The 20527-nt window shown below is 35.9% G+C and overlaps 1 protein-coding gene across 3 annotated transcripts in view; it reads right to left on the reverse strand.

Annotated features, from left to right (window-relative positions):
• Positions 1 to 20527, reverse strand: part of FGF14 (fibroblast growth factor 14) — a 677860-nt gene that overhangs the window by 642078 nt on the left and 15255 nt on the right. The window contains exon 1 of one of the 3 annotated variants that reach the window (XM_054529201.2): positions 799 to 20527. This exon is cut by the window's right edge and continues 11659 nt beyond it. The exons of 1 other annotated variant lie outside the window; for it this stretch is intronic. The gene's annotated coding sequence lies outside the window, so the exon portion shown is untranslated. One more of the 3 variants, XM_054529200.2, reaches the window with a different exon arrangement.

The raw sequence follows: 20527 nt of genomic DNA on the forward strand, positions 1-20527 counted from the left end.
ATAAAATGCTGAGGCATGGTACTCAGGACATAATGAAGCCTGCGACCTGCACGTGGATGTGGTGCTCACAAGGTGGCTTCCTGTCCTGCACTGCGGGAGCCTCCTCTTCACACAATTATTCCCTCCTGCCTCAGCCACAAGCACTGGCTGAAACACTGACAACATTCTCCTTGCAAAAAAAAAAGCGGTTACTTCTAGATTCTGTCTTCCTCCTGACAGTAAACTCTTAATAAAAATGTCCTTGGCTTGTTCTTTCTCAAAACTTCACAATGGAATTCAAACTATAAAATAATCTCAAGCAGGTAATATCTTAAAACAGAAAAATACACATCTGATGGAAAGTAAATTTCAAAACCTCTCCCTTCTGAACTAGCAGAGTGTATCATTTTTTAGTATAGACCGTCATACAGAGCTTGCCTAGAACTACAAGATTAAAGTAAATAATAAGATGTATTTAACTAAAATTTAATAACATTGTGTGGCAATTACTTTCTCATTTAGCTAACTTAAAAACTCACTGTTAAAAGCAGGAATTGTCCCAGAGTTGAGGGAAAAACACAAAGAAAGGAAATAATCCAAAAAGGTTTGTATTGTTATCTATTACCACATAATAAATTACCCCAAAACTTAGCTTCTTAAAATGGCAGTAAGCATTTATCATCTCACACAATGTCTGTGGGTCAAGAATTATTTGGGAGCAGCTTAGCTGAGTGGTTCTGGCCCGGGGTCTCTCATGAGTTTGCTGTTAAGATGTTGGCTTGGGCTCAGCCATCTGAAGGCTGACCTGGGTTGACTCACCCACTTTCGAGATGGCCCACTCTCATGGATGGCAAATTGGTCCTGGGTGTTGGCAGCAGGTCTCAGTTCCTTGCCATATGGGAGCTCCCTGGGGCTGCTCTAGTGTCCCCACCTGATGGCAGCTGGCTTTCCCCAGAGCAAGTGATCCAACAGAGAGCACTGACACATGAAAACACCACTGTCTTTTATGACCTAGTCCCAGAAGTCACACTTTGTCTCTTCTGCAATACCACACTGGTTACACAGGTCAGCCCTATTCACTGACAGAGGGAACAACAAGGGCATGAACCCCAGGAGGCGAGGATGACAGGAGCCATCTTGAAGGCTGGCGACCACAGATCCACACCTAACTCCAAACCACCAAATTACTCAGAGTGTGTGTGGGGTGAGATGGAGTAGAGGGCAAAAAAACAGATTCTTTGGACTGAGAGAGATCTAGTTTCAAGAACTAAGTCTACAGATCACCAAGGAGGTGATCAAGGAACATGATCTAACCTCTCTGAACTTCAGTCTTCTCATTTTTAAAATGGGGGTGACAGTGCCATGGCAGACCCAGTTGGGGTCACTGCTATCCATCTGCCCCCTCGCGATTCCCAGCATGCCCACAGTGCGGTCAGCCCATGTGACTAGACCCCAGACTATGGACTAAGAGGGAAGAAGAGGTGCCTAAGTTCTGGGACGAGGCCTTAAGAACCCATGCACTCTTCTCCTGTCGCTCTTCCCTGCGGCAACAAGCAAGGAGTCCTCATTCCAGGGAGCGTGACCGCATCGTGGTGCTTCTTCCCTTCTCTTGGCCTCGACTGCCAAGGAACCACAGGAGGAACTGGCTTGGGAAGTCCCCTGGCATCAGAGTAAACCTTGTGTGAGCGAAAAATAAACCTTTATATTATTAGGCCACTGAGATTCGGGGTCTATTTGTTAACAAAGTATAATCTAGCCTATTTTAATTCACGTACATAAAATAATACCTATTTTGATAATTAAATGAGAAAATACATCTTAACTTCCTACACAGTACCTACATGATAGGGGTTTTAATATGTCAGTTTCTGTTCACCTTGTCTGAGCTTGTTTTCTCATTAGCAAAACAATCAAAATAATATTCAACTCACAGAATTGCTTTCAAAATTAAAGGGAATAAAATACATTAAAAATCTTAACAGACAGTAAGGAGTTAATAAATATTTAAGTTTCTTCTCCTTCTTTCCCTGGAATTATGACCATAGGGGGTTCAGAAGGTCTTTTTCCCCTCATCGGACCTTCTCCTCCTCTATATTCAAAGCTTCGGAGTCCCTGAGAAGCTAACATACTGAGTTTATTTGATAATTCCTGAGAAAATATCACGCTGCCTACTTAAGACACTGAATGCAGCTGCATGACAGAAATGATAATAGCTTAAAAGATTTACCAATCCTGACAATAATGCCATGATTTCATTTCAGAATTACCCTAAATTAGTCATTATTTTCTTACATATAAAGAAAATGCAATTCCCCTTCTTTTGTAATGTTGATATTAAAGGCCCATAGATGCCTTATTCTATCAGGTCTTTTGTCCCATCAAAAGAACTATGTAAGATGTGTCCTGACTTGTGTCATCTCTAAATTTAATAGCATATAAAGCGGAAGTATAATGGATCCTTTGGACCTAAATAAACATGAATAATAAGAATTTTTTTAAAGCGAATCCAGCCATCCTGTGCCAAGTCATTACACTGTTTCACAGGACTTGCTCCAGAGAGATTTCATCATGAGTATATTATAAGCTCTCAGTCAACAGATTAGTAAAACTTGCCTACTTCCTCATTGAAAAACTAATCATGTGTGTCTTTTCCATGCAAGACTGGAATCGTTGGCCCAGTTACACGCCCAAGTCACAGCCTAACACTAGAATACTGGCTGATGTCCTTGGAATGTGGTTTTTCAGCCACATGGAAGCTCCTGACACTTTTTGGTGTTCTGTCACTGTCCTTCATTGAAGGGCTCCCAGCAATGACCAATATGCCCACTGCAGCACAGAAAAAGTGGAACAGCATGCATTCTGCTGCTCTCCCTCTCCTCAACAAAAGTAAGACAATAAATTGCCCAGATCCATTCTGCTTTCCTCTGTGGTAGCCAAAGATATGGGGGAATGAGATGTGCTGTGGGAATACAGGTGTGGTGTCTCAAACTAATTGCCATGTGACAGACCAGCTTTGCCTCCTGTGTGCTCCTTATGCTGTGCAATCAATGTCTGTTTGATGCTGAGTCATGGTGACACAGGATCTGGCTGCAGACATTATCCAAAGGGATGTTACAATGTTGCACTTTCTCCCTACCCTAGGGCCACCTGGCTCCTTACCTATTCAAGGTTATCCATTGCTGCCTTAGAGTTTGGGTGTGTTTAAAGACCTCATCAACTGGTGTGCCTCCCTTAATACACCCATGTAAAACTCAACTCACAAATAGCATTTTTGAATATAAAAATATACATGAACAGAAAAATAATGCATAGGAATATATAATTTATGTTACATTTAAATAGTACATTGTGTTGTATATAAAGTGATACATTTCTTGGAACAAGAAAGTCCTTACATATAAAGCATCACTGCTTGTTGCTTCTTTGTCTCAGGTTTTATGATTTTAATGCTGAGCAACAAAGCTAAAACTACGAATTCAAAGTCCACAATTTGGTCTGTCTCAGACTTACCCAGCATTGACTTATTTAACTATCAAATAGAATAAATCCTTTTTTTTTTTTGAGACAAGGTCTTGCTTTGTTGCCTAAGCTGGAGTGCAGTGTCGCAACCACAACTCACTGCACCCTCAACCACCCAGGCTCAAATAATGCTCCCACCTCAGCCTCCTGAGTAGCTGGAATGACAGGCATATGCCACCATGCCCAGCTAATATTTTAAATTTTTTGTAGAGACAGGGTCTCGCTATGTTGCTAAGGCTGGTCTTGAATTCCTGGCCTCAAGTGATCTCCTGCCTTGGCCTCCGAAAGTGCTGGGATTACAGTTGTGAGCCACCATGCCTGGCATCAAAGAACAATTCTACTGACACATTAAAAAATGAAAAGAACTATACATTATATTTCTATTTTTAAAATTTTTAATGATTATGGGTACATAATAGATACATACATATATTTATGGGGTACATGTGATGTTTTGATACAAACATTTTTGTTTGTTTGTTATGAGATGGGGTCTCACTATGTTGCCAGGTTGGTCTTGATCCTCCCACCTCAGCCTCCTGAGTAGCTGGGATTATATGCATACACCACCACACCTGGCCATGATTATATTTTAAAGTAAATGATAACAATCACAGGGCAGAAGTTATCAAAGACAAAGGTTAATTTTGATAAAATCATTATGTGTCAGACAACTGGATTATTTTATTTAACTAAGTGGGATAAAAAATGGGTTTGCCAATGTGCATCCTGTTATTCTTATAATACTGACTAGATTTGTCAAAATAATAATGAAGTACAGACATGCAAATGCACCCATCTTAAACATTTTGTGTTTCTTCTTAAATTGAACAAGAATGTATTGAGTATTGTTAGGAGAGAGACCCTGCCTCTAATGACCTTAAGGCCTTAGGGAAATAACACACATAGTTCACATACATGAACTATCCCTATTTTTTATCCTCACACCTTCTTCTGCATACCAAAAAAAAAAACAGTAACAGAAAAATTGTTCAAATCCTAATAATTCTAACTTAGAAATGTCTCGCATTCAAGATCTCTCCACTTCTAGTGCAACTACACTATTCCTATTGTCCTCATGTATCCCATGAACTACTGCAATAATTTCTGGCCACGTATTATTTCATATTCCAGGTATATTCCTGAAACAAACAATTAGGTCTTACTGACTTAAGGCCTCAGTCTTATTTAAAACCCTGTTGACTATACAATAAAAACAAAATTTATAACCTGATACAAAATGTCCTTCATGGGCTCCTCTTGCCTGTCTTTAAATCGAATCACCAACTCTGTTCATTCTACCCTGTTTCCAGGATGCCCCTCCCCACGCCATCTTCTCACTAGTTCCAAGTCACAACAGGTTATTTCACAGGCTAGGGTGCTGGGGTTGAGGGTTTTTTTATTCTTTTTTACTCATTATCTCTCTCTCTCCTCTGCCTAAAATAGCCTTATTCCCTTCTTGGCCAGCAAACTTCTATTCATCCTAGAAAATCCAGTCTAAATGTCCCTTCTCCAGTGAAACCTCCATCAGACTACTTTCTCTGGATCTTAGAAGCAATTCATTTCATTGTTATAGCTCTTGTCACATTGCATTATAATGTCAATATTGTATCTGTTTCCAGAGCTGTATGATGAGCTCCACGTGGACAGAGATTTGCTCTTATTTTTATATCCTTAGCACTAAGCACAATTCTTGGCACACAGAAGATTGATGTGCCAAGAATATTAAGTAAGATGCTTACTTAATACGAAAAAATGAATAACAAAGTAAATGCTTTACAAATTTACAGAAAGGAGAATTCAGTGTGTTATGGAGTAATTAGGAATTGCTACACTAACATATATGTAAAATACATGTAAATAAAATGTACATAACAAGCTTTAAACAAAGAATAATCACACTTCAACCCTGTTTAATTTCAGATTTTCTTTAAAAAGGATATACTATCATACATTCCCTTTAATATGCCTTAAGTATGTAGTTGGAAGATGCTCAGGTTCAAGATTCCCTTAAGTTCTTGGGATCAGATAAGTAGGAAGATGTTCTTCTATCTGGATCATCATTGTCTACTTTTATTTATTGATATTAATTTGTAACAATTATATTTGTGGTATTTTAACCAATGAAGCTATTTTAATGCTATAATTTAGTCTTTTCACTTACTAAGAAGTACTTCTCTCTACTTCATTCAAAAACAGTAATATATTAGTCTAGGATAAAACCTGCCCAACATCTAACCCCAAAATTCCTACATAGCATGTAGGTAGGGGTTGTCAGATTTAGAAAAATTAAGAAACCTACAGGATTCTCAGTTAAATTTTAATTTCAGGTTAATAATGAATAAATATAAAAGTCCCTTGCAACATTTGAGGCATATTTATACTACCAGAAATCTAGTCATTCATCCGAAATTCAAATTTAAATGGCTGTCCTTTATCTGGCAGCTCTACAAAGCAGCAGACAAGAAGACTAGCAATGAAGACATGCCAGGAAAGTCTTGGTTGATGTATGCTACTAGAAAGGCTAGCTTTCCTGGTTCCCCAGAGAAAATCTAGGGGCGTCAACCATCCCCTATCCTCTATACCCTTAAAGAGACTCATGTTTACCCATGTGCTGTGGCATTAGGACTTCCAACAGGAAACTCATTTTGGTAAAGGAACAATCTAAGATCATGTCTCAGAATAGTTTTTTTTATAAAGGAGCATACAGATGATGTTCTCTACAGAACTAGTCTCAGGATTTTTTCCTACTACTGGCAGGAAAAAAAAGAAAATGTATCATCATTGTAGTCTGCCCAGCAATGCTGGTATTCTAATGTATCACAAAATTTAAGTCCACGAGCCCTTTCTATAACACAGGGGCTACTGTGAAGCTTTATATGCATTATTATTATAAATCTTCATAACATTCCTACAAGATATATGGCATTCTTTCTACTGTAAAAATAGGGAAACTAAGGCTGAAAATAATAATTTGCCCAAGGCTACACCATGAGTAGGAAGGGAGGTGAAACTCAAACACAGCTCTTAAGACCTTAGAACTACTTAAATATTTATCAGTGATGTTACATATTGACTATTCATAGCCAAGTCCTACTAAAGAACCAAAAGAAATGTAAAGGTGCTCAAAAGAGCTGACATACAGGTGGATGGTCTCAGGACAGATAAGTTCCTAAGCAAGAATACAGGCTTGTGTGTTTGTGTGTGTGGTCACATGGTGCTTCCTCTGAAAATTCTTCTCTAAAATCAAAGAGCTTTATAAAAACCAAGCCTTCACTATTCCACTCAATTCTTTCAGTATATTTGAAATTTTCTACATGGTAAATTACCTTCCTGTGAAGCTAGCACATTTCTAAAAGTGCCTAACTTTTAACTATAAACACAGTAAGGTAAATATGTAAGGTACATGTAAAAACAAGTCTGCTCATCCCTTCTCTGTTTCCCCAGGTTGCAGAAAATGAAATGACCATAATAACTCCAAGACAGAGCAGAAGGTTCATCTGAGTCATACCAAATAACTTCATTGCTGCTAAAGTAAAATTTGAAAATGATTGAAGTGATTTTTATGATCAGCCTTTTGGAAGTCATTCAAAAGTGCTGCAATGCTACTTCAAAGAAGATAATTCAAATTTAAATGTCACTCTTCAGTGTTGTTTATCAACAGCTGAGTATTAAAATTGGTGAGCTTGATTTGTGTTATTTCATTTCACCAGCTTATAATTTAAACACTCTTATAATTATTATTTGAATAAATGGAATAAACACAAATCAAACTTTGGTAGTGAGGTGCTCATCTTCAGAGGAGTTCAATTAGATTGGAAAAATATTTTGTAGAGATCTTGTAGAACAACAGCTCTCTACCTTGAATGCACACTGGAATCACCTATGGGGTTCTAAAAAAATATCAATGCTTAGGTCTCACCCCTGGAAATTCTTATATAATTGGGCTGAGGTGGGACCTCAGCACTGGGATTTTTAAAACTTGCCAACTCATTCTAATATACAGCAAAAGTTGAGAACAACTGCTACAGAAGGAACTCAAGCATTGGATAGAAAGCTGGAATAATGACATTTCAGGATCCTTTCAACTCTGAAAGTCTATGTCTAATTGTACATGTGACCCTACTATGACATCGAACTAGAGCAGACCTGAAGTGTCTTTGGATATACAAATTAGGAATACATCTTTACAGTCAATAATTCCTAGATGTAGTTTCAAAGTACAAAGAAGACGCTGCTATTATTTACACTTCTCTTTCAAGTTCTGATTATCTATTGAAGAGACCTTAAAATAAACAATTTAATCAATTCAATGATTAAAAATATACTGAGCATCTACTGTCGGCAAAACACAGTACCCACAAAAATGTGGGTATTGAACATTTATTAATGAGTAAGCCAGAGTCAGATTTTTTTGGAACTTACAATTTAATGGGCACAAATGGTTGTACTACAAAAGTAGGGGGAGTATGTTTGCAGTCTAAGTGCATGATGGTTCATTTAAGTGATTATGTTCAGCTGTGAAGGAGAAAGGCCGGCAGAAGTATTCTTTTTATCACTGCAGAAGTCCATACCTTATTCACTTTATTGAAGAATAATAAATGTAAAAGTAAATTTTAAAGTTTCAGGTGATATTTCACACATTTTAATATATATCTTACATATAAAATATATATATATGTCAGTAAGCAGATGTGTCAGATTCTTTAGCCTCACTAAACATTCACCAAAAGGAATTATGTTATACAAAACCAAATCAATTTCTTCTAGTGGTTTTTCAATTAAGGGCTAAAGTAAATTTTTAAGTGATTCAAGAGATATTGGTAGTTTATGCAATTTTAACTAAATTTCCAATAACTTGAAACAATTTCATTAAAATACAGGCTTGCTAGTGAATTATGCTGATTCTGCAAGATAAATAATATGTGAGATGTGAGAGAATTTTGATTAATAAATACACATTTGCTAAATTCTGCTTCGGGTTACTAAACTTTTTGTTTCTTGGAACTAAACAAAACAGAGTTCAAAAAGGCAGAGTAATGTAACACAACTAGTTAAAGGGAGACTTTAGATAAATGAGCTGTAATATCTGGCCAATCATTTCAGCTCACTGTACCCAAATGGAACTGGAAACACACAGTGATAGGAAAGGTCACTCATGCTGGTAAAAAGTAATACCCCTGCTGCCACAGTTACACCCCACAAATGAAATCTACATCCATATTGTCTTAATCTTCACTACTAGGCAGGATCGATCTAGGGGCAGGTGCTCAGCTGGAGCCAGGATTAAGTATTTTGTGCTCCTGTACCCTAATTTCTAGCACAGTGTACAAGTCACAGCAGTGATCAAATCAGCCAGCATATAGTGTAATACAAATAATAAAATGTTTTAACTGAAAGCATAAGACTTTGTAGTAAATTAATGACTGGAAATCAACTGTTTGACTCAATTTATCGTTATTTAATAACAATGATGTAGAAGACTAGGCAAGGCTTTATAAATAAAAAAATTAAAATCATACATATAAAACCCACCTTCTGAGTGAAATAAATACTTGAAATTCAATAAATAAGACTGCTTATATGGCAGGCTACAATCTTAAATATAAACTTTAGTTTCTATTTTAGATTATATCTTCCAAATTCCAGTAAGGAAAATTATTCATGAGAGTTTCTTTTCATGCAAGAAAAAACAATTCTAGTCTCAAGAGAACCCAAACTCAAACCAGCAATTAAAGTATCAATGAAAGCTATCTGCCTTGTTTGTTTTTCCAATCTTGTTCCTTAAAAAGATCAACAACAAATTTAAAACTGCACATGTAAAATCAAATATCATAACCAAAAGAATAGGATATGCTAATATATATTTTCTTTGAATGTATCTTCTTGAATTCAAACCTAATTGAAATGAAAAAAACTGTTAATTTTGAAGCTGTAGTATCTAGAGTACATCTCCACACTGACATCCAAATTTTAAGGAATAAATCTGCTGGTTCTACTGTCAATAAAAATGCCTGGCTGGGCCTATTATTTCATTAACTATTTGAATCTGTAAGCACCCTTGATATGGTTTGTTTGTGTCCCTACCCAAATTTCACCTTGAATTGTAATAATCCACATGTGTCAAGGACGGAACCAGGTGGACATAATTGAATCTGGGGGCAGTTTCCCCCATACTGTTCTCATGGTAGTGAATAAGTCTCACGAGATCTGATGGTTTATAAATGGCAGTTTCCCTGCACAAGCGCTCTTGCCTGTCGCCAGGTAAGATGTGACTTTGCTCCACATTCACCTCTGCCATGATTGTGAGGCCTCCCCAGCCATGTGGAACTGTGAGTCAATTAAACCTTTTTCCTTTATAAATTACCCCGTCTCAGATATGTCTTTATTAGCAGTATAAGCACAGACTAATACAACCCTGTTCTGTGCTCTTTTCCTTCCACTGTCTGCCTCTCCTCCATGCCCTCATTCATTCCCAGGTTTTCAATTAGCGGTCAGACACTGATGATGTCGTCATGGCTTTTATAGCCCAGGCCTCCTTTGTGAGTAGTATACACAACGGTCTAGTCTACAGCTCTCTTAAAGACGTTTCCTTTCACCCATTGCCTCTCCCGGAAAAAGAAAACCCTCGCTATAATTCTGTAACATTCTAAATAAATAAAATATCCAAAGAAGTATGAAGTAACTTTAAATTTAATTGCTGCTGGGATATTAAATATTCAATAGGAAATCAATTATTTAATTAGTTGATTGACATTTTGAATCAGGTCATCTTCACTTGCGAGTTTCTCTAAACCATATTCTCGGAGCACGTTGGAATTCCATATTTTCCAACGATATTCCTATGAAAGGGAGAAGTTTGTTGTTTACTGTCACTGGCACAAGCCCACGGGTGCCAGGTGTGAGCAACAGCCCCAGTGACCTGAAGCCTGCAGTGAGAAATGCGCTCATTGGGCCCAACTTCTCTACCACCCAAGACAGGATGCCTATTGACGGAGCAGAGAATTTCCTACAAGGTCCTTGAAAAAGGCAAATTCAAGCTAGACTTCAAATATGTAGGTCACTTTTTTTTTTCCTAAGAAAAAGAAGTGAATGACAGAGCACAAAGTAGTCAGGTAGGAATAAAGGAAAGGCTACAATTTGCATGAATATAAAAAATTGACAGGACAGGCTATTTATAGTGTTCAGGTGTGAGCAGAATCACCAATAGCAAAGCTAAGGCTTAAATACTTAGGTTGCTTTAATATGTGCTTTGTTCATTTATAACTAGAGTAAAAAGCATCAGAGAATGGGAATGACCATAAAATTCACCTCAAAGTTTTTGAGATATTTATTTTTAGGTGTAAATAATTAGGGAAGAGAATAGTAAAAATGAAGTGAAATACATACATTATAAAAGCCTAGAAAATATTTTAAAATATCCATTTGGCATACACACATGAATAATATTAGAGTACATACAAGAAAAGCAGGTATTTTAATATTCTAGCACTGATAAAGGGCCAGGCACAGTGGCTCACGCCTGTAATCCCAGCACTTTGGGAGGCTGAGACAGGCAGATCAACTGAGGTTGGGAATTCAAGACCAGCCTGACCAACATGGAAAAACCCCATCTCTACTAAAAATACAAAATTAGCCAGGTGTGGTGGCACATGTCTATAATCCCATCTACTCAGGAGGCTGAGGCAGGAGAATCACTTGAACCCAGGAGGCAGAGGTTGCAGTGAGCTGAAATCGTGCCATTGCACTCCAGCCTGGGCAACAAGGGCAAAACTCCGTCTCAACAACAACAAAAAAATTCTAGCACAGATAATTTGACAATTTTCTGTATAATTCAAGAACAATATAAGACTTCAGAACTGTCTGTCTATAGCCAGTCTCACTCTAGGCAAAATACAAACTGTTCTAGGCTCCTTTAGGTCCTAAAGGCTTGCAAATCAAGAACTGGTTAGGCCTATAAGGTACAAAAGAAGACTCAGTGACAGAACAAGGCTCTTACTAGGCCTCTAATACGTCTACCTTCACCTTAACTTGGATACTTTTAAAAAGCACAAGGATTTTTAGGGCAGTGAAGATACTCTGCATGATACTATAATGGTGAATACATTATATATTTGTCCAAACCCACGGAGCATACAACACCAGGAGTGAACCCTAATGTAAACTATGAACTCTGAGTGATGATGTGTCAGTGTAGACTCATCAGTTGTAACAAATGCACCACTCCAGTGTGGTATATTGGTAATGGAGAGGTGATGGATCTGTGGGGGCAAAGGGTATAAGGGAAATCTCTATGTCTTCCTTTCAATTTCACTGTAAACCGAAAACTGCTGCAAAAAAATAAAGTCTTTAAAAATTAAAAACTTCATTGATTTATAAGCCCTATGCCACTAGCTATAGGTAAAAGCTTTAAAATACTATACAAATTAAAAATATTAATTTTAGCATAGATCATTTACCAGAGAATGAAGGAAAGACACTAACATTCTTTCTGACAAGGAAATGGACAGGCAAGAATAAATAAATATCTACATTCTAGGTATTACATTAAGTATGTTATATATATATATATCTCTCTTCTCTTTTAATCACTACATATTTAAAGGAGGTATTCTCCCTCTACTACCAAAAACAAAACAAAGAAACAAAAACAATCCCGAGGCACAGAGAAATTACAGCTAGAATTTTCATCTTTAATTCCAAAGTTCATATAGTGCTGTCTTCATCAATAAAAAAAAAACAGCAACAGAAATGATTTTTAAAACAGATGACTATCTAACAATAATTGCAAAGTAAGACAATAAAAACACAGAGGCATTTAGTGGTCTTTACACAGGGTTACATAAAACTGGCCCATCGATATCAACAGGATTGGGGACACTTTGACCAGTACAAGCCAAAAGAAGATAAAATCATCTGTCTAGGAGTTGTACCAAAAGCTCTATCTAGCCTATGAAGGAGGACATAAAAGATTGAGCTTTTTCATTCATTCTGGAGGACACTGTCTATTAAAGGGAAACACCCAGGCAAATCAAAATTCCAATTTTTAAACATTGTATTATTTAACATTATAATAACATCATCAAAAATCTCTATAAAGTGGCTATTTGTACTGAAAGAGCTCTACTTTCAAGTTTGGGCTAGAGATATCTAAATTAAAGGCATTAGAAACATACCACTATTATTTTCAAGGAAATCAATATTACTCTAACTACATACATTCAGCAAACCCACAAGGCATCAAGCAGTATGTCTTGACACTAAAGGTAAAGAAACAGCAAAGGTAAATATGTTTTATTCTCTACATTTGATTTACCTGTACACCTAGGTAATATAGATACACACACACACACACACACACACACATATTTATATATGTGTGTATGTATATATATATTTACCTGTATATATATGTGTGTGTGTATATATATTTTTAAACTTTCAGTTTAAAGTATATATATACGCATACACACAAACACATATATACACATCCAATATGCAAAGAGAGAGAGATAATTCAATGGTCAAACATTTACTATGTTTCTTAATGTAACATGTGCATATAGATTAAGGCAAAAGAACACCTACATCCTAACATGTTCATGTTAACAAGTTTACCTCTTCTAAAGTTTGAGGCCAACTTTGTTTACTTATCTAATGAGTAAACAAGTTAGAAAGGTAAAGCAACTCATCTCACATAATTGTACTTTTCTCTGGCAATGTAACTGAAAAGAAAATATTTTTTGCTATTATAAAACAAAAGGTTTATCTTTTAAGAGAAAAACTGCCATATTCCTTAAGAAAATAAACCAAGAGCCTCCAAAGTTTTCACTGGAAAGCCAGCTAGGTCTCTGAAAGCCTTATTCAAGCCCCCAGAGATTCATCTTCCCCTTTAGGTAGCTCACTAACGATGGCTTCAAAAGAGAGAATAGTGAGTGAGGCTCTGAATTTAATACTCTGAATTTAACACTCTGGTTTAAGCAAAGGTAAATGTCCCTTAATTTCTCAGAGCACACCCAAGGCAAGGCTGAAATCTTAAATGCAAGATAACGAAATATTTGGATATAATACAAAGGAAGTAAACATAGAATGTCATGCAACTGAATCATCCGGCATATAGTTTACCTGTTTTCAGTTTAAAGTTCAGCACCAGTGCCTCCCTATTCAGCTCTAACCTACCCCAAATGCCCAATTATATCTAGCAACTTAAATATCCAAACCCAAGAAATGTATGAAACAGAGCATGAAGTCCCTTTTGCTATCTAGTTAACTCCCAGTTTCAGGGTTCAAGTTCATGGCTGCAACTTTCCTCAGATGACTGACCCTGAGAATGTCTAGCTACTTCAGGAGAGGCTCTACCTACTTATGATGACAGGGCTTTAATCTACTGAATCAGGTATTTCCCTAACAAAGCACAGAGAGCTGCAGCAGGAGAGGCTGGTCTGTTACAACTTTAGATGACATTCAAATCAAGGAATGTTTACGTTTTGCAAGAGATATTTAATAAGGAAACCAGAATAAATTTAAATACAAGAAGTGTAATTTACATCTCACAGTGAATCCTGACTTTCATTACATTTAACTTTAAATGTAATGAAAAAAAAGACAAATTAAAAGTAAATATAGCACCACATTGTCAGTGTATTAATGAAATGCCTATGCTTTGAAAAATAAACACAGATAAAGAGTCAGAACAATTTTTAATCAAAGATAAATACAGATGCTCCTCAACTTATAATGGGGTTATGTCCCAATAAACCTATTGTAAACTGAAAATATTCTAAGTCAAAAATCCATTTAATACACCTAACCTACTAATCACCTTAGCTTAGCCCAGTCTACCTTAAACATGTTCAGAACACATATTAGCCTACAGTTGGGCAAAATCATCTAACACAAAGCCTATTTTATAATGAAGTGTTGAATATCTTATGCAATTTATTGAATATTGTACTTAAAGTAAAAAACAGGATGGTTGTATGGGCAGACTGAATGTGTATTGCTTTCATACCATTGTAAAGTTGAGTAATAGTAAGTCAAACCATTCTAAGTCAGGAACCATCTGTACATAAAAATTGTTCATTCCATTATCTACGAATAGTCTAAGTGTTTGCTGTGGTCTAAATGTCTGCGTTCCCCCAAAATTAATATGTTGAAACCTAATCTTCAATGCAATTAAGAGGTGGAGCCTTTAGGAAATGATTAGGTCATGAGGGCTCTCCCCTCAGGAATGGGATTGGTGCCTTTGTAAGAGAGGCTCAAGGGAGATTGTTCTTCCCTTCTGCCATGTGAGGATGCAGGAAATAGGCACCATCTTCGAGGCAGAGAGCAAGCCCTCACCAGACACTGAATTTGCTGGTGCATTGATCTTGGACTTTTCAGCCTCCAGAAACATGAGAAATTAATAAATACCCGGTCTAAGGAATTTTGTTACAGCAGCCAGAATGGGCTAAAACATGTTCTAGTTTCAGGAGGATATTAATTTCTTGAAAGTGCTTATATGTTTTACAAGAGTATTAATTTTTTAAAAGTTCTAAGCTAAGCTACAGTAAAAGTAGGAATGCATTGTTAGCAAAAATGTTTACAGTATCCCTATTATCGTATCATGTAATATATAATAATTTATTTCTTTGAAACACCAGGACATTTTTAGATTGTTCTTTGGTAAAACAAATTAAGAATGGTAAAAAGGTATTTTAGTTATATGTCAATTCAAAATGAGATTTACATGTTCCATGAGATTATCAACAAATGTTCCTTGAAAAATTAGATGTCTACAGGCATAAGAATGAAGTTGGACCCCTACCTCACAACATCTACTAAATTAAGTCAAAATAGATCACAGACCTATATAAGTGCTAAAACTCTCACAGAAAAACTTAGGACCAAATCTTTATGATCTTGGGTTAGGAAATGATTTCTTAGGTATGATACCAACTACGTAAGTGACAAAAGAATAAACACATAAACTAGACTTCAACAAAATTAAGAACTTTGTGTTTTAGAGGACACCATTAAGAAAGTGAAAAGAAAATCCACAGAATGGGATAAAATACTTCTAAATCATATACTTGATAAGAAACTTGTATCTAGAATACAAAAAGAGCTCTTACAACTCAAAAATAAAAAGACAACCCTATTAAAAATGGGCAAATAATTTGAGTAGACATTTCTCCAAAGATATGCAATTGGTCAGTAAGCACCTAAAAGATGCTCAACATCATTAGTCATTAGAGAAATGCAAATCAAATCCACAATGACATACTTCACATCCACCAAAATTACTACTATCAAAAAAAACAGATCATAACAAGTGTTGACAAAGATATGGAGAAATTAGAACCCTCATACATTGCTAGAGTGAATGTAAAACATGCAGCTGTTTTGATAAACATTTGGTAGTCACTCAAGATGTTAAACATAGATTATCATCTGACCTAGTAATTCCATTGCTAGTTACATACCCAAAAGAATTGAAACATATGTCCATGTAAAAATGTATACATAAATGTTCACAGCTGCATTATTTATAGTAGCAAAATAACGAAAACAACCCAAATGTCCATCAACTGAAGAATGAATTTTAAAAAGGGGTATATCCACACAGTGGAATACTATACAATAATGAAACAAAATGAAATATTGATACATGCTTGAACCTTGAAAACATTATTCTAAATAAAAGAAGCCAGATATTGAATGATTCCATTCATATGAAATATCTAGAATAAGCAAATTCATAAGACATAGAAAGCATATCAGTGGTTGCCAGGGGATAGGGAATGGAGAAATAAGAGAGTTACTGCTAATAGGTATGGGATTTCTTTTTTAAGTTGATGAAAGTATTCTAGAATTGGATAGTGGTAATGGTTGCACAACGATGTGAATATACTAAAAACGATTGTATACTTTAAAAGGGTAAATTTTATGGTATATGAATTATATTTCAATAAAGCTGTTATAAAAGTGAGATTTATAACTCAATCTGGGCTTAAGAAATGCAATTACAACCACAATTGAATTGTTATCAATTATACCAATTATTTTACATTTCTTATATAACAAATATGTTATAAAAATAATTGTTATATCAATTATTTTAGATTTCTTATATAACAAAAAAGTTCTTTGAAGTTGTTTTATTATTCATTAGACAAATATGTTTATTTGTGGTCAAGTAAGCATATTTAAAAGAAAAAATGCACAAAGGCCCTAAAAGCACTGTCAATCAGCTTTGTTGGACAATAAACCAATTTCCAGTCATAACCTACTTTATAGAAGTAATAGCTATTACTATTTTCATCATATTATTATCTTTTCAACTTAAAAATGTACCCAACTTATCAAATGCTATCTAAGGACAGCCTGTACTCTTCATTCTGTTTGGAAATATTCCAGTCCAAATCTATTCCTAATCTGGTCCAATGAGTAGAATCTCCTGCCATGACTGGCAGTGACAAGGAGAGAAAGGGAATGGGAGAAAAAAGGGGACTGAGGATGGATCCGTTTATTCCTCCACCTCTATCAATCACTTCTTTAGCTCCAGGATTGACCATCCCCAGCAACTCTTCATCTTTATCCAACTTTCCAGCGCCCTCTAATCCCCTTGGAAAGATTATGATCCTGTCCGATTCATGTATCACCCATGGGGCCAAGCACACTGTCCTTCATGTAGAAGGAATTCAGGAATGGTTGGGTGTTGAATCAACTATCTGAAATGGGATATCACACATTAAAAATGTTACAAAAAAATTTTAATATTTTTTTAAAAGGAGACCAACTCTCATATGTTAAAATCTAATATCAGTTCTCAGTCATGGTGTTCCATCACTCACATGCCATGATCAGATGCAAGATGTTATTCAAGTAACTTGTTAATAATAAAAAAGTTCCAGTGTTTTTCAATGTTTGTTTTTTCTATAATCAAAATGTATTCAAAACCATTTTTCTAGTAGCGTTTTTGTTACATGATTTATAATATTATTTTTTGAGATGTAGCAAAAAAGGGAAGTTAAAACCTGTGGGTAGGAAAAAATATTTATAAAACTGCATTAGACATGAGAATATTATCTATCATGTGTGGCAAATTAAAAAATGGCTGCAAATCTGTCTCTTGTATTACATGACAAAGAACTACTAGAGGTATATTTGGGAGGTACAAAGGATAAATATTCTTGATAAGGTAAAACTCTCAGATTTCACATATCATTATGTCTACTGGAAGGCAAATCAACTCAAATTCCTACCCCTCATGTATGTATACTTGTCATTCTTGGTACTCACCACACTCTCTCATGCCCCTAAAAATGTTTAAGGTTTACTGTTTTCTCTTTCTTGAACAATTACCTTGTGCCTTTCCTACCCGACTAATCCTCAATCATTCTTTGTGACTCAGTCAGAATTTTATGCCCTGCAGGAAGCCTGCCATGCCCTCCTCTTGAGCCCTATAGCATCAGAGCCACAAAAATGACAGACTACTCTATGATATTACTGTACCCTACAATATTAATCAGAAAAAAAACTGTTAAATGTTACCCTTACAGATACACGCCACAGTCTACATATTTTATTTGCTGTTTTATTAAACCATCGCTTCTGATCAACTTGGAGATCAGCTCTCAAAGTCATCACAAGTTGATTAATTTTTAAGGAAGTCTTGGAATCAAAACCTTTGAATCTCCTCCCTGCTTACAAAGTATCTAAAGGAAAACTAAAAACAAACAAACAAAATAAACAAAAAATAATGCAGGACAGCACCTACACCAGAGATTTTCACCTTTTGTTCTTTTAGATAAAAGATTAATAAGGAGATATAAAAGAGTCATAGCAGTCCTTAGGAGACTATAAGGTAAAAGTATTGGCAACTGTTGTCAAGTATGTCTAACCACATACAATAGAAATCAATGATATAGGATATGTTAAAACTCCTGCAATGACCATATGGAGACAGCAGCCAACAGAATTATTCAGAACATTTTTCGTTTCCTCCCTGTGAAGTTTTGAATAGCCTAAAGACTTATTGACTACGTATTTTTTCTTTTGCATCTTATTTTCTGCCTTTCTTCTAATACCTGCTAGTATACAGAAAAATCATGGTATCAGACAACCCTGAACCTATAGAAGAACCTATACTGTAACTTAAATATACCACACATTTGGAGATTCCAACACTTACTTCTAAGTTATCTCTGTGGCTTACTTACTTGTCAGAAGAAGTGAGTAATAGCTGGTTATACTATACCAATAAATAAATACCAATAACCAAGATGCCTGACTAGTAAACCTGACACAGGAAACAGACATACTTAAAAATGTCTTGTTCTCCAATTACATCCTACTCTGTAGATCTCAGCATCTAAATTTTAATTTAAAAAAATCTCAACAAAAGCTACTTTAAAGCCATGAAATGAACTGATGTGGATACGAAATATCATTTTTTATTTTCAAAATCACAAATTTAAAACACAAAAAGTTATTTTTGTACTGAACCCACTTCTAAGCTATTTATTTCTGTCTTCAAATTACTATTAATATCAACCCTTTCTGACTAGCTCTCTTGGGTGAAAGATTCTAATGGCCAACAGATGGGGTAAGTGCACAAACACTTAGAATTTTGTCCCAAGCTAAATGTCTGGCATACATACACACCCATAAATACATTCAGCTTGCTTTGTATTTGCCTTTAAAATTGGGAAAACTCAAACCAAAATTTAACCTGTGAAGTACTGTGTTAGAGCAGTATTTCACTATTTAGCAGCTTAAAATACAGCAATTTTGCCATAATGTAATATAGCATTTAGGAAATAAATATGATGTGTTTTACCCGAACGTCACTTTCACACAATTTTTGAAGTTCCTTGAACTTACAATGGCATATTTATTAACAGTACTAACTCCTATTATTTTCCTTAATTTTCTTGTAATTCTAAAGGGGAGAGAGATAAGAATAGCTCCCAACAAAATATACAGTAATTTTTTTTTTTTTTTTTGAAACAAAGTCTTGCTGTCTCCCAGGCTGGAGTGCAGTGGAGCAATCTCAGCTCACTGCAACCTCTGCCTCCTGGGTTCAAGCGATTCTCCTGCCTCAGCTTCCTGAGTGGCTGGGATTATAGGCGTGTGCCACCAAGCCAGGCTAATTTTTATATCTTTAGTAGAGACGGGGTTTGCCATGTTGGCCAGGCTGGTCTCAAACCCCTGACCTCAAGTGATCTGCCCGCCTCAGCCTCCCAAAGTGCTGGGATTACAGGCATGAGCCATCGCGCCTGGCCCCTACAATAATATTTAAAAGTATTTCTACCAATTATAAATTTGAAAGGATACATAAAAAATAGTCAAAGATTTGTTTTACATTAAAACTGTAACACTAAAAGAAAAAAGCATAGTCAGGCAAAAACTGTTATCAAGATATGCAGATATAATGCCTCCTCCTGCTTTCAATAATAAAAGTGAGAGTAAGGTTGTAAGACACAGAGTGAACTGAATGACCCTAACTTCCTTTCCTGAGGCTCTCACAAATACAAGTTAGCTGGCACCAGAGAGGCTGGGTAGGAAACTGTGCACATTTCCATATGACACAGATTGGTTCGTGACTCTGAAGTGGCACCTTTACATGGAAAGGGTGTACATTTTACTTTTTCATTCAAAGTTATGTTCATACAAAATTCAAACCTTTTATTTAATGCTGCAGGATTTAGTACTGTGCAGCTGTCTATTGCATTTGCACTCATTTGTGAAAAGTTTGATTAAATCACTACTCACTCACCCACTAAAATGACAGAATTCAGGTTTGTGCTGCCAATTTGCTCCCACCACAGTATGTCTACTACTGCTATCACCACCTAAAATGGACCCTTCCCCTTCTTGTATGAATCATGCTTGTGGCCCTATAAATACCAGTCTTATAAATCATGATTTCTAATAAGGATCCTAGTTCTAAATCAAAGAAATTGCAACTGTTGAGAATAAGGCTTTATTAGTTACATTTTTATAAAATTTGAATAGCCATTAAGAATGTAGTTGCTCTCATTTT

The sequence above is a fragment of the Pongo abelii genome, chromosome 14 (assembly GCF_028885655.2).
Source record: "Pongo abelii isolate AG06213 chromosome 14, NHGRI_mPonAbe1-v2.0_pri, whole genome shotgun sequence".
Taxonomy (NCBI): Eukaryota; Metazoa; Chordata; class Mammalia; order Primates; family Hominidae; genus Pongo; species Pongo abelii.